The 9,509-nt window shown below is 65.0% G+C and overlaps 2 long non-coding RNA genes across 2 annotated transcripts; both read left to right on the top strand.

The window, feature by feature from the left end:
- Positions 1–394: 394 nt before the first annotated feature.
- LOC132326936 (uncharacterized) lies at positions 395–1,247 on the top strand. Its single transcript, XR_009486374.1, has 2 exons — positions 395–584; positions 877–1,247. It is a non-coding gene; the product is annotated as an uncharacterized LOC132326936 (long non-coding RNA).
- Positions 1,248–7,740: 6,493 nt separating this feature from the next.
- On the top strand, positions 7,741–8,593 carry LOC132326937 (uncharacterized). Its single transcript, XR_009486375.1, has 2 exons — positions 7,741–7,930; positions 8,223–8,593. It is a non-coding gene; the product is annotated as an uncharacterized LOC132326937 (long non-coding RNA).
- Positions 8,594–9,509: the final 916 nt, after the last annotated feature.

Below are 9,509 nucleotides of genomic sequence, written 5' to 3' on the forward strand. Positions count from 1 at the left end.
GGGCTGGCAGCTGTGCCCCTGCCCAGCGCAGCATCTGGGCCCACCAGCCTGCGCCCCGCACGCTGCTCGCTGGCCCGGGCCGTGCGGGCCGGCTGGGCCGGTGCCTGGCGTGGGGAGCGCCCGGCCGAGGGGCAGAGCCCGCGCCGAGCCTTCCCTCCCGGCGCTCCCCGCAGCTGCTGCAGGACGAGAGCCGAGCAGCCGAGCACCTGCGCTGGGCCCTGCCGCGCCTGCAGAGCCCACAGAGACCCGTGCGAGGGGCGGCCGTCAGGATCATCGGTGAGTCCGGCGCCCCTCCCTGCCCCCGGCCCGGCTGCTGCCCCGGCAGCGGGAGCCGCGCCCGGGCCGCTGCAGCCCCGCCCACCTCCGGCGCGGCCGCCGCCCTCCCGCAGCCGTGCCCTCGGGCCGCGGGGTGGGGCAGGGGCCGGCTGGAGCCCTGTCCGGGGAGGAGGGCGTGCGGCCCCAGGGCTGGCAGCGCCCGTGGCGCGCAGCTGCGCCGCCTGGGGCCGCCACAGGCTCTGTCTTCCCAGGGGTGGCCGGCGTGCTCGTGAAGTGGCAGAAGGAGGAGCTCCAGGTCCTCAGCGAGGGTGAGTCAGGGCAGCCGCAGCTGCGTGGCAGCGGGGGCCGCCGGGGGCAGCTGCAAATCCCGGCCCCGGAGCTACAATCCGTGCCCGGGCTGTGGAGGGCTCTGCTCCCCGTGCGGACGAGGGACGGCAGGGGAAGAGCCCGGAGAGCTATCAGGGAAACGGGGGGGATCCGTGGCCGGCACCTTCCGGCTGAAGCCATGGCAAGAGCCGGCTGGGATGGCCCTGGCAGGAGGCTTTCCTCGGATTCCCTCAATCTGGCCTCTGACCCTGGCTCCGTTCCTCTCTCTTCCAGCTCTCCAAGCCCTCAGGGAAGATGAGAGCCCATCCTGCATCAGCGTCCTGATTCAGCTGGCCTTCGAGAGAAGATCTGCAGGACTTCGTTCCTCTGCTGGATCAGATGTACCATCGGCGTCCATCGGCGATTTCCAGCTCCCACTGAAGATGGGAGCACCTGCAGAGCAGGATGGACCAGCTGGAGCTCCAGGCACAGCTCTTGCTGCTCAGAGCTGAGCCTGTGGGAAGCTCCAGGAGCTCCTGCCATCTCTCTCCCTGTTGGCAGCTCCCTCCCTCCAGCTCTCAGGCCCTGCCCACTCCCTTTTTATGTCTCCCTGCTCACCCCTTTGCTTCGCTTTCCCTTAATAAACAGTTTGGTTTTTCACTTGAGCCGCGTCTCCGTGCAGCTGAAGCGGTGCAAAACCTGAGCCCGGGGACACACAGGGCCCTGCTGCCGTTCTCCTCCTCGCTGTGTTCTGTGCAGGGACAGAGAGGAACAAGGGCAGCTCAGGCTGCAAAGGTCCCTGTCCTGCTGCTCCAGTTGCACAGCCGCATGGAGTTAAAGGTCGTGCCGAGCACACTGAAGGGGACAAGGACCCTGGGTTTTAGAAGGGCCAACTTGAGTATGCTCTGAACCCAGCCGTAAGGGATTCCATGGCAAGCATCCTCCGAGGGCAAAGGAGCTTGCAATGCCGGAAGGTTTCACAAAGAGCTTCCTGAAAGCACAGCAATGCTCCATCCCTACACAGGGACAGGAAGAGGGCAGAACCAGACACCATCGTGGCCTGCTAGTGAGCTTTGGGTGTGCCTAAAAGCAAATGGAGAAGCAGCAGCAGCAGCAGGGAATGGCTGAGACTCAGAGGCGTGACCGTCCCAGCGACCGCAGCGCTGTCAGGCAGTGCCTGCACGCTGGCCACGGTTCCGGCGGCTCTGCTCTCCCCACAGGCGAGGAATCGGGCAGCCCCTGCCTCAGGCACAGACAGCAACCCAACCAAGCGAGACCAGAGGCAGGGGACCCTTCCCATCTCTCTCGGCCATGGCTGCAAAACAGCCGCTGTGTCTTCCTGCGGCTGTGTTTGGGGTGAGCTGAGCCCAGAGCTGGCCAGCTTCTGCTCTGCTGTGCCAAGAGCATTCTGGGCGGGCAGGAGAAGTGCTGCGTGCGCAGTGGGGAAGGGGCTCAGGAGAGCCTCCTGCGGGAACAGGGCTCCGCTCCCTGGCTGGGAACAGCCTGGTTTTGCTGCCGTGAGCGCAGGCAGGCATTCAGGCACTTGAACAGGCAGCGGGCAGCTCTTGTTTATAGGGGGCCGGGGCTGCGCGCCACAAGGGACACGTGGAAACAGACTCAGGGGAAGGAAGATGAACTCAAGCTGGAGTGCCTGTGCTGCAAGAGCGTAATTCAGCCTTGCCAGGGTTTCTCAAGTGTGTCTTGGTGTTCCCTGGGAAATGGAGGCATTTGGGGAAATGCCATTGGAAGGGAGGGGCTTGCTTCTCAAGCCAAGTGCTTCCCCAGGAGCCCCCAGTGAGGTAGTGGCCCATCTCCCTTTGGCTCCCTGCGCTCCTTTCTGTCCTTGAGGCCCCTCGCACTTGGCAGAGGGGTGTGGGAAGGGAGAAGGCTGTGAAGAGCAGCTTTGGCATCCGCCTGGGCCTGCGGAGACCCCGCCAAGCAACAGCAGCAGGGTGTGTTCCTCGCCTTTGAGCACAGGACAGATCTGGATCATCTCTGTCCAGCCGAGATCCCCTAATATCTCTCTGAGAGCTGTGAATTCAAAGGCCTTTATGCACACATTAATGCCATCTTCCCTATTTGGTGTGTTTTAACTCTTGGCAAGATGCGTTTGCCTCTTGCTTGCTGGAAGCTGCTCTGCTCCAGGGCCGGCACCCAGCTGGGCTGTGCGGGCTGGGCACCGCGGAGAGCCCTTCCCTGAGCACTTGGTGGGTCTTGGTGTGTCCTGGGCTATGTTGGACACTTGGGACAACGGATTCCTTCGAACTGGGGGCACCTTGGGTGGGGAGGGCGTGGCCCCAGGGCACGTGGCAGCGTGTCCCTTTGTGACACGGAGAAGAAGGTTCACGGTGTCACCAAAAGGGACAGCGTGTCTGAGCAGCCCTTTGTGACACGCGCTGACATAGGCGCTGGCAGCAGCACGGCCACGCCAGAGTGCTCGGTGCGCGCGACGGGACAGGACGTGACAGAGCGGTGCTGTGAGGCGTCCCCCCACAGCCTGCTTGTTCGTTGCTGACCCGGAGCTTTTCCGAGGCATTCCTCCTGCGGCTGGCCTCACGGCCAGACCTCGGGATTCAGGGACTCGGAGCTTTTTCGAGGCACATCCCAGCCCTGCGGCCGGTGCCCTCGTGGCCAGGCCGTGGGACTTGGCGACCTCGGTCACGCGCGAGGAGTCTCCTGTGATTGTGGCAGGAGCCCTCGAGAACCGAGTTCAGGACTTGCTGTCCTGTAGCCTTCCTGAGGCCCCTCTGTTGCAGGTGCCTGCAAGGCACGACTGCAGCACTTCCTGACTCTGACCTTGCTGAGGCATCTGTCTCGAAGGTGCCCTCGAGGTCAGACAGAAGGATGGCAGGCAGAATGCTCAGCCTGCTCAAGGGGCTTCGGGGGAAGAAAAGGAATGGTCCTGCAGCTGCCCCAGAGGAGCAGCCTGCAGAGCCGGAGCAGTTGCGGCCGCTGCAGGATGGTGAGTGGCAGAGCCGGGCCGCAGGGCCGGTACCTGAGGCTGGCCTGGCCCAATCCCATCCCATCCCATCCCATCCCATCCCATCCCATCCCATCCCATCCCATCTCATCCCATCCCATCCCATCCCAACCCATTCCTGTGGACATACCCACGGACGGGATGGGACAGGGGCCGGGCCTGCCCCCCGATGGCCGTGCTCCATCCCTTGGACACCCAGAGGGCTGTCCCTGCTGGGGGAGTGCAGGGCTGGGCTGTGTTCTCCGGCCTCTCCCACGACGCCTCAGCTCTGGCTGTGCGCTCACTCTTCGCCAGATGCAGCCAAGGAGCAGGCTCAAGTGCAGGACCCCCCCCGTGGCAGCTTCCGCAGAGCAGCCCAGGTACCTGCGGCCATCCCCACCTGAGCCGGGCCTCCTGGCACTGCTCAGCCTGGCTCCACGCTCGGAGCAGACCATGTAACGTCCCTCTCTTCCCGCCCCTTCCTTCTGCTGCAGACACTGCGGAGGTTCCTGCGCCTTCGGCGCAGAAAGACCAGCGGCCCCACCACCGAGGGCACGGCCGAGCCCGACTCCGGGCCCAGCGAGCTGCGGGCAGAGGATGCTGCCAGCACAGCATCCTCAGAGTTCACAACAGTCTCGGAGTTGGAAACGGCCGAGGGCTGGGCGGAGGCTGACATGGCCCTGGCGGAGGGCATGGCCACCACTTACACCCACCTCGAGGGCATCCCAGAGACTGAGGCCATGCCCATGCTGAATGTGAGTCCTGGGCCCACTCTGGAGTTTTTCCAGATGGGTGTTTCTTCTCCACAGCATGTAAGCAGCCTGGGGGCAGGGCTGAAGGCCTCCCAGGATCACGCAGCCCCTCAGGCCATGTGCACTGGGCCCCTTCTGCCCCATCACAGTGGGCAGGGAAGGCAAGCACTTCTTGGGGGAAGCTGGGGAAGTTGCTCCCTTGGGCAGCATTCCAAGTCTTCTCCATGCCGCTTCCTCCAGGTGCTAGCCGCGGTGAGTGACATCCTTCAGAGACTCACTACCTGTATCACCGTGGACGCCGGGCTGCAAATGGAAATCCTCAGCCTGACCGAAGAACACCCTGCCCAGGTGGTGAGGAGCCTCCTGCACTGTGCTCCAACATGTGACAGGTACAGGGCACAACTGCCTCGAGAGCTCGGTGCTCACGGGCCCGTAGGGCCCCTCGCCCTGTACAGCCTGTCCAGCGGGGTCTGCCAGACAGGTGGAGAGCACCGGGACCCTCAGGCCCCTCTGTTTCCTGAGCCTGCTGCCACGCTCCCTCCCGGCCCAACGCAGCTGCACGGGGCACGGTACTGACGCACAGCTCTGCTCCCACAGAGCCGCCGCGCTGATGTGGAGGGCCATCGGCACCTCCGAAGTAGCCGCAGCTGAGGTGCTTCCAGCACTGCTCTCCGCCATAGAGCAGCAGCCAGCGTACGGCGGGTTCTCCTGCAGCGGGGACAACAAGGCCGTCTTTGCCCTGGCTGTGAGTTTCTGGAGCTGGCCTATGCTCGCCCTCCAGGTTGCCTCTCCAGCAGCTCTCCATGCTCTCCCCACCCTGCAGCTCCCTGCCTGGGCTGAAAGCTGGCCTAGGGGCAGCAGGCTGGGTGCTCCCCCTGCGTCTCCCCTCGGGCCCTGCCTCATGGATACCCTGGCACTGCCTCAGTGTGCTTTGTCTCTTGCAGGCAACTCTGGCACTGTGGAGGATCGCCCCCATGTCTGAGTGGCACTATGCTATTCTGCTCCACTCTCCCCAGCTGTTCGTGGCTCTGCTCCTGCAAGTTGTTACCACCACAGAGCAGACGCCAGAAGACGTTGAGACCCAGAGCTTCTGGAGAGCGTGCCGGAAGGAACACGGCCTTCCCAGCAAGCCCAACAGGTGCCAGTCGCCCTGTCCTTCCCACGCCCTTGTGGCCAGGGCCAGCGCTCCCAGCGTGACCCGGCCTTTGCTCGGCACACAGGTTTGCAGTGCAGACCACGAAGGCTCTGCTCTCCAGACTGGGCTTTGACAAGAAGCTGGTGGCTCTGGAGCACAAGCAGGTCTGGGAGAAGCTGCTCTGTGCCAACACGCAGCACTATGCAGCGGGTCTGCTGGCCAGGTGAGATCCCCTACTCCCCGCCACCACTGCCAGCATTTGGGCCCCGTGCCCGCAGTGCCCCACACGGTCCCCAGGCTTGTAAGCGAGAGGGCCTTGTCACGGAGGGAGGGCCGAGCAGACTGGAGAGGCTGGGAGAGGAGGGTGCCCAAGAGCAGCCGCCTCCCAAGGGGCCCATGTGCCCTCGCAGAGTGCTGGGGAAAGATCAGACCTCCATGAGCTGCTCCTGGGAGAGGTTTGCCCGCCCAGCTCAGGGCCTTGGTGCCTTTTTCCCCTGCCAGGGAGATGCGCCATGGCTTGACCCCCCTGTGTCCCTACATGGCCTCGCACCTGCTCAGCCTGCTCATCGAGAAGCAGCCACGCTGGCATCTGCCTGTCCTGGCCTTCTTTGTGGAGGTGAGCCTGATGGCCAGCGCTGCCTGGCTGAGCTGCCTCCCAGCTCTCTGGCCTCTCGTAGCTGCAGCCGCCTGGGACGCTGCCCGCGCCGGCCGCTGCTGCCTAGGCCCGGCCCTGTGCGGCTCTGGGCTCCTTCCAGCCGGCTCCCCTGACACCTCCCTCCTGTGCCTTTCAGCTCCTGGAGTGCCTGGACTTGAGCATACACGGTCCCAGCGCCCTGTTGGTGCTATCCAGGCACCTGCCGAGCGAGTGCAGCGACAGGCTGCGCCTGGCGCTCAGAGGCCTCGCGGTGCTCCGCAAGGAGCCCTCGCTGGTGAGAAGGGGGCACGGGCTGAAGCCGCGCTGGCAGCGTGGGCCTGGGGAGCGCACACCTTTGGGCTTGGCTGGGCTTTGGCAGCAGAGGCAGCTGCTCCCAGCTCTCCTGCCTCCCTCTTCAGCTGCCCAAGTGGCCCAAGCAGCCGTTGGTGCTGCGGTTGGTCACGGCTTCACAGCACAGCCTCGTCTTGCACACAGGCCGGAGGAATATGTGGCCTGTATCAACGCCTGGTGGAGCAGCTGGCTGATCCAGATGCAGAGATGGTCTGGATGACCCTCTGTGGGCTCACGGATATGCTCCAGGACAAAGACCTCGAGCCACCCAGCGCCACCTTCCTGAACCTGGCTGAGTCCCTCCTGCCACTCTTTGAGAACGTAAGGCTCTGTGCCCCCAGCCAAGGGCACTGGACGCTGCCTGGAAACTTTGTGCCCTGTGCAGTTTTGGGCCTTTGCCCCAATGAGCCTGGAGTAGTTGGTGCTTAGGACTTTTCCTATCCTTGCAGGACAACAGCCAGGTGCGGCTGCTCTCCATTCAGCTCTTCTGCAAGGTGATGGAGCTGGTAGCGGAAGAGGGGGAAAATCCTCTCACGACAATCGTGAGCCAGAGCCTGCTCCCTCTCTTCTTGCGCTGGCACGACGAGAACCTGCACGTGGCCAAGGTGAGGGTTCGTGTGATGCTGCCACATCCCTGGCAGGGGGCTCGGCCGCCTCTTGCCCTGGCGCCTCGCGGGCTCCAGTCCTCCCCTGGCCTGGGCACAGGGACCCAGGTGCCGTGCCCCGGGCTCCGGTGCCACCTGTAGCTCTCTGCTACTCTCCAGTCCTCTCGCAAAGCCCTGCTTCGTGCGGCACGCTTCCTGAGGAGGAGGGATCTCGAGCAGCTGCTGCTGAAGGGGCAGCAGATGAAGTTTGCCGAGTGCCTGGTAAGGACAGCCTGGGAGCCCCAGCTGCAGGCTGGAGAAGTCCCCTACCCCCGGTGCTCAAGGCGGGGGGCTGGCAGCTGTGCCCCTGCCCAGCGCAGCATCTGGGCCCGCCAGCCTGCGCCCCGCACGCTGCTCGCTGGCCCGGGCCGTGCGGGCCGGCTGGGCCGGTGCCTGGCGTGGGGAGCGCCCGGCCGAGGGGCAGAGCCCGCGCCGAGCCTTCCCTCCCGGCGCTCCCCGCAGCTGCTGCAGGACGAGAGCCGAGCAGCCGAGCACCTGCGCTGGGCCCTGCCGCGCCTGCAGAGCCCACAGAGACCCGTGCGAGGGGCGGCCGTCAGGATCATCGGTGAGTCCGGCGCCCCTCCCTGCCCCCGGCCCGGCTGCTGCCCCGGCAGCGGGAGCCGCGCCCGGGCCGCTGCAGCCCCGCCCACCTTCGGCGCGGCCGCCGCCCTCCCGCAGCCGTGCCCTCGGGCCGCGGGGTGGGGCAGGGGCCGGCTGGAGCCCTGTCCGGGGAGGAGGGCGTGCGGCCCCAGGGCTGGCAGCGCCCGTGGCGCGCAGCTGCGCCGCCTGGGGCCGCCACAGGCTCTGTCTTCCCAGGGGTGGCCGGCGTGCTCGTGAAGTGGCAGAAGGAGGAGCTCCAGGTCCTCAGCGAGGGTGAGTCAGGGCAGCCGCAGCTGCGTGGCAGCGGGGGCCGCCGGGGGCAGCTGCAAATCCCGGCCCTGGAGCTACAATCCGTGCCCGGGCTGTGGAGGGCTCTGCTCCCCGTGCGGACGAGGGACGGCAGGGGAAGAGCCCGGAGAGCTATCAGGGAAACGGGGGGGATCCGTGGCCGGCACCTTCCGGCTGAAGCCATGGCAAGAGCCGGCTGGGATGGCCCTGGCAGGAGGCTTTCCTCGGATTCCCTCAATCTGGCCTCTGACCCTGGCTCCGTTCCTCTCTCTTCCAGCTCTCCAAGCCCTCAGGGAAGATGAGAGCCCATCCTGCATCAGCGTCCTGATTCAGCTGGCCTTCGAGAGAAGATCTGCAGGACTTCGTTCCTCTGCTGGATCAGATGTACCATCGGCGTCCATCGGCGATTTCCAGCTCCCACTGAAGATGGGAGCACCTGCAGAGCAGGATGGACCAGCTGGAGCTCCAGGCACAGCTCTTGCTGCTCAGAGCTGAGCCTGTGGGAAGCTCCAGGAGCTCCTGCCATCTCTCTCCCTGTTGGCAGCTCCCTCCCTCCAGCTCTCAGGCCCTGCCCACTCCCTTTTTATGTCTCCCTGCTCACCCCTTTGCTTCGCTTTCCCTTAATAAACAGTTTGGTTTTTCACTTGAGCCGCGTCTCCGTGCAGCTGAAGCGGTGCAAAACCTGAGCCCGGGGACACACAGGGCCCTGCTGCCGTTCTCCTCCTCGCTGTGTTCTGTGCAGGGACAGAGAGGAACAAGGGCAGCTCAGGCTGCAAAGGTCCCTGTCCTGCTGCTCCAGTTGCACAGCCGCATGGAGTTAAAGGTCGTGCCGAGCACACTGAAGGGGACAAGGACCCTGGGTTTTAGAAGGGCCAACTTGAGTATGCTCTGAACCCAGCCGTAAGGGATTCCATGGCAAGCATCCTCCGAGGGCAAAGGAGCTTGCAATGCCGGAAGGTTTCACAAAGAGCTTCCTGAAAGCACAGCAATGCTCCATCCCTACACAGGGACAGGAAGAGGGCAGAACCAGACACCATCGTGGCCTGCTAGTGAGCTTTGGGTGTGCCTAAAAGCAAATGGAGAAGCAGCAGCAGCAGCAGGGAATGGCTGAGACTCAGAGGCGTGACCGTCCCAGCGACCGCAGCGCTGTCAGGCAGTGCCTGCACGCTGGCCACGGTTCCGGCGGCTCTGCTCTCCCCACAGGCGAGGAATCGGGCAGCCCCTGCCTCAGGCACAGACAGCAACCCAACCAAGCGAGACCAGAGGCAGGGGACCCTTCCCATCTCTCTCGGCCATGGCTGCAAAACAGCCGCTGTGTCTTCCTGCGGCTGTGTTTGGGGTGAGCTGAGCCCAGAGCTGGCCAGCTTCTGCTCTGCTGTGCCAAGAGCATTCTGGGCGGGCAGGAGAAGTGCTGCGTGCGCAGTGGGGAAGGGGCTCAGGAGAGCCTCCTGCGGGAACAGGGCTCCGCTCCCTGGCTGGGAACAGCCTGGTTTTGCTGCCGTGAGCGCAGGCAGGCATTCAGGCACTTGAACAGGCAGCGGGCAGCTCTTGTTTATAGGGGGCC

Source organism: Haemorhous mexicanus, chromosome 4, assembly GCF_027477595.1.
Source record: "Haemorhous mexicanus isolate bHaeMex1 chromosome 4, bHaeMex1.pri, whole genome shotgun sequence".
Classification (NCBI taxonomy): Eukaryota; Metazoa; Chordata; class Aves; order Passeriformes; family Fringillidae; genus Haemorhous; species Haemorhous mexicanus.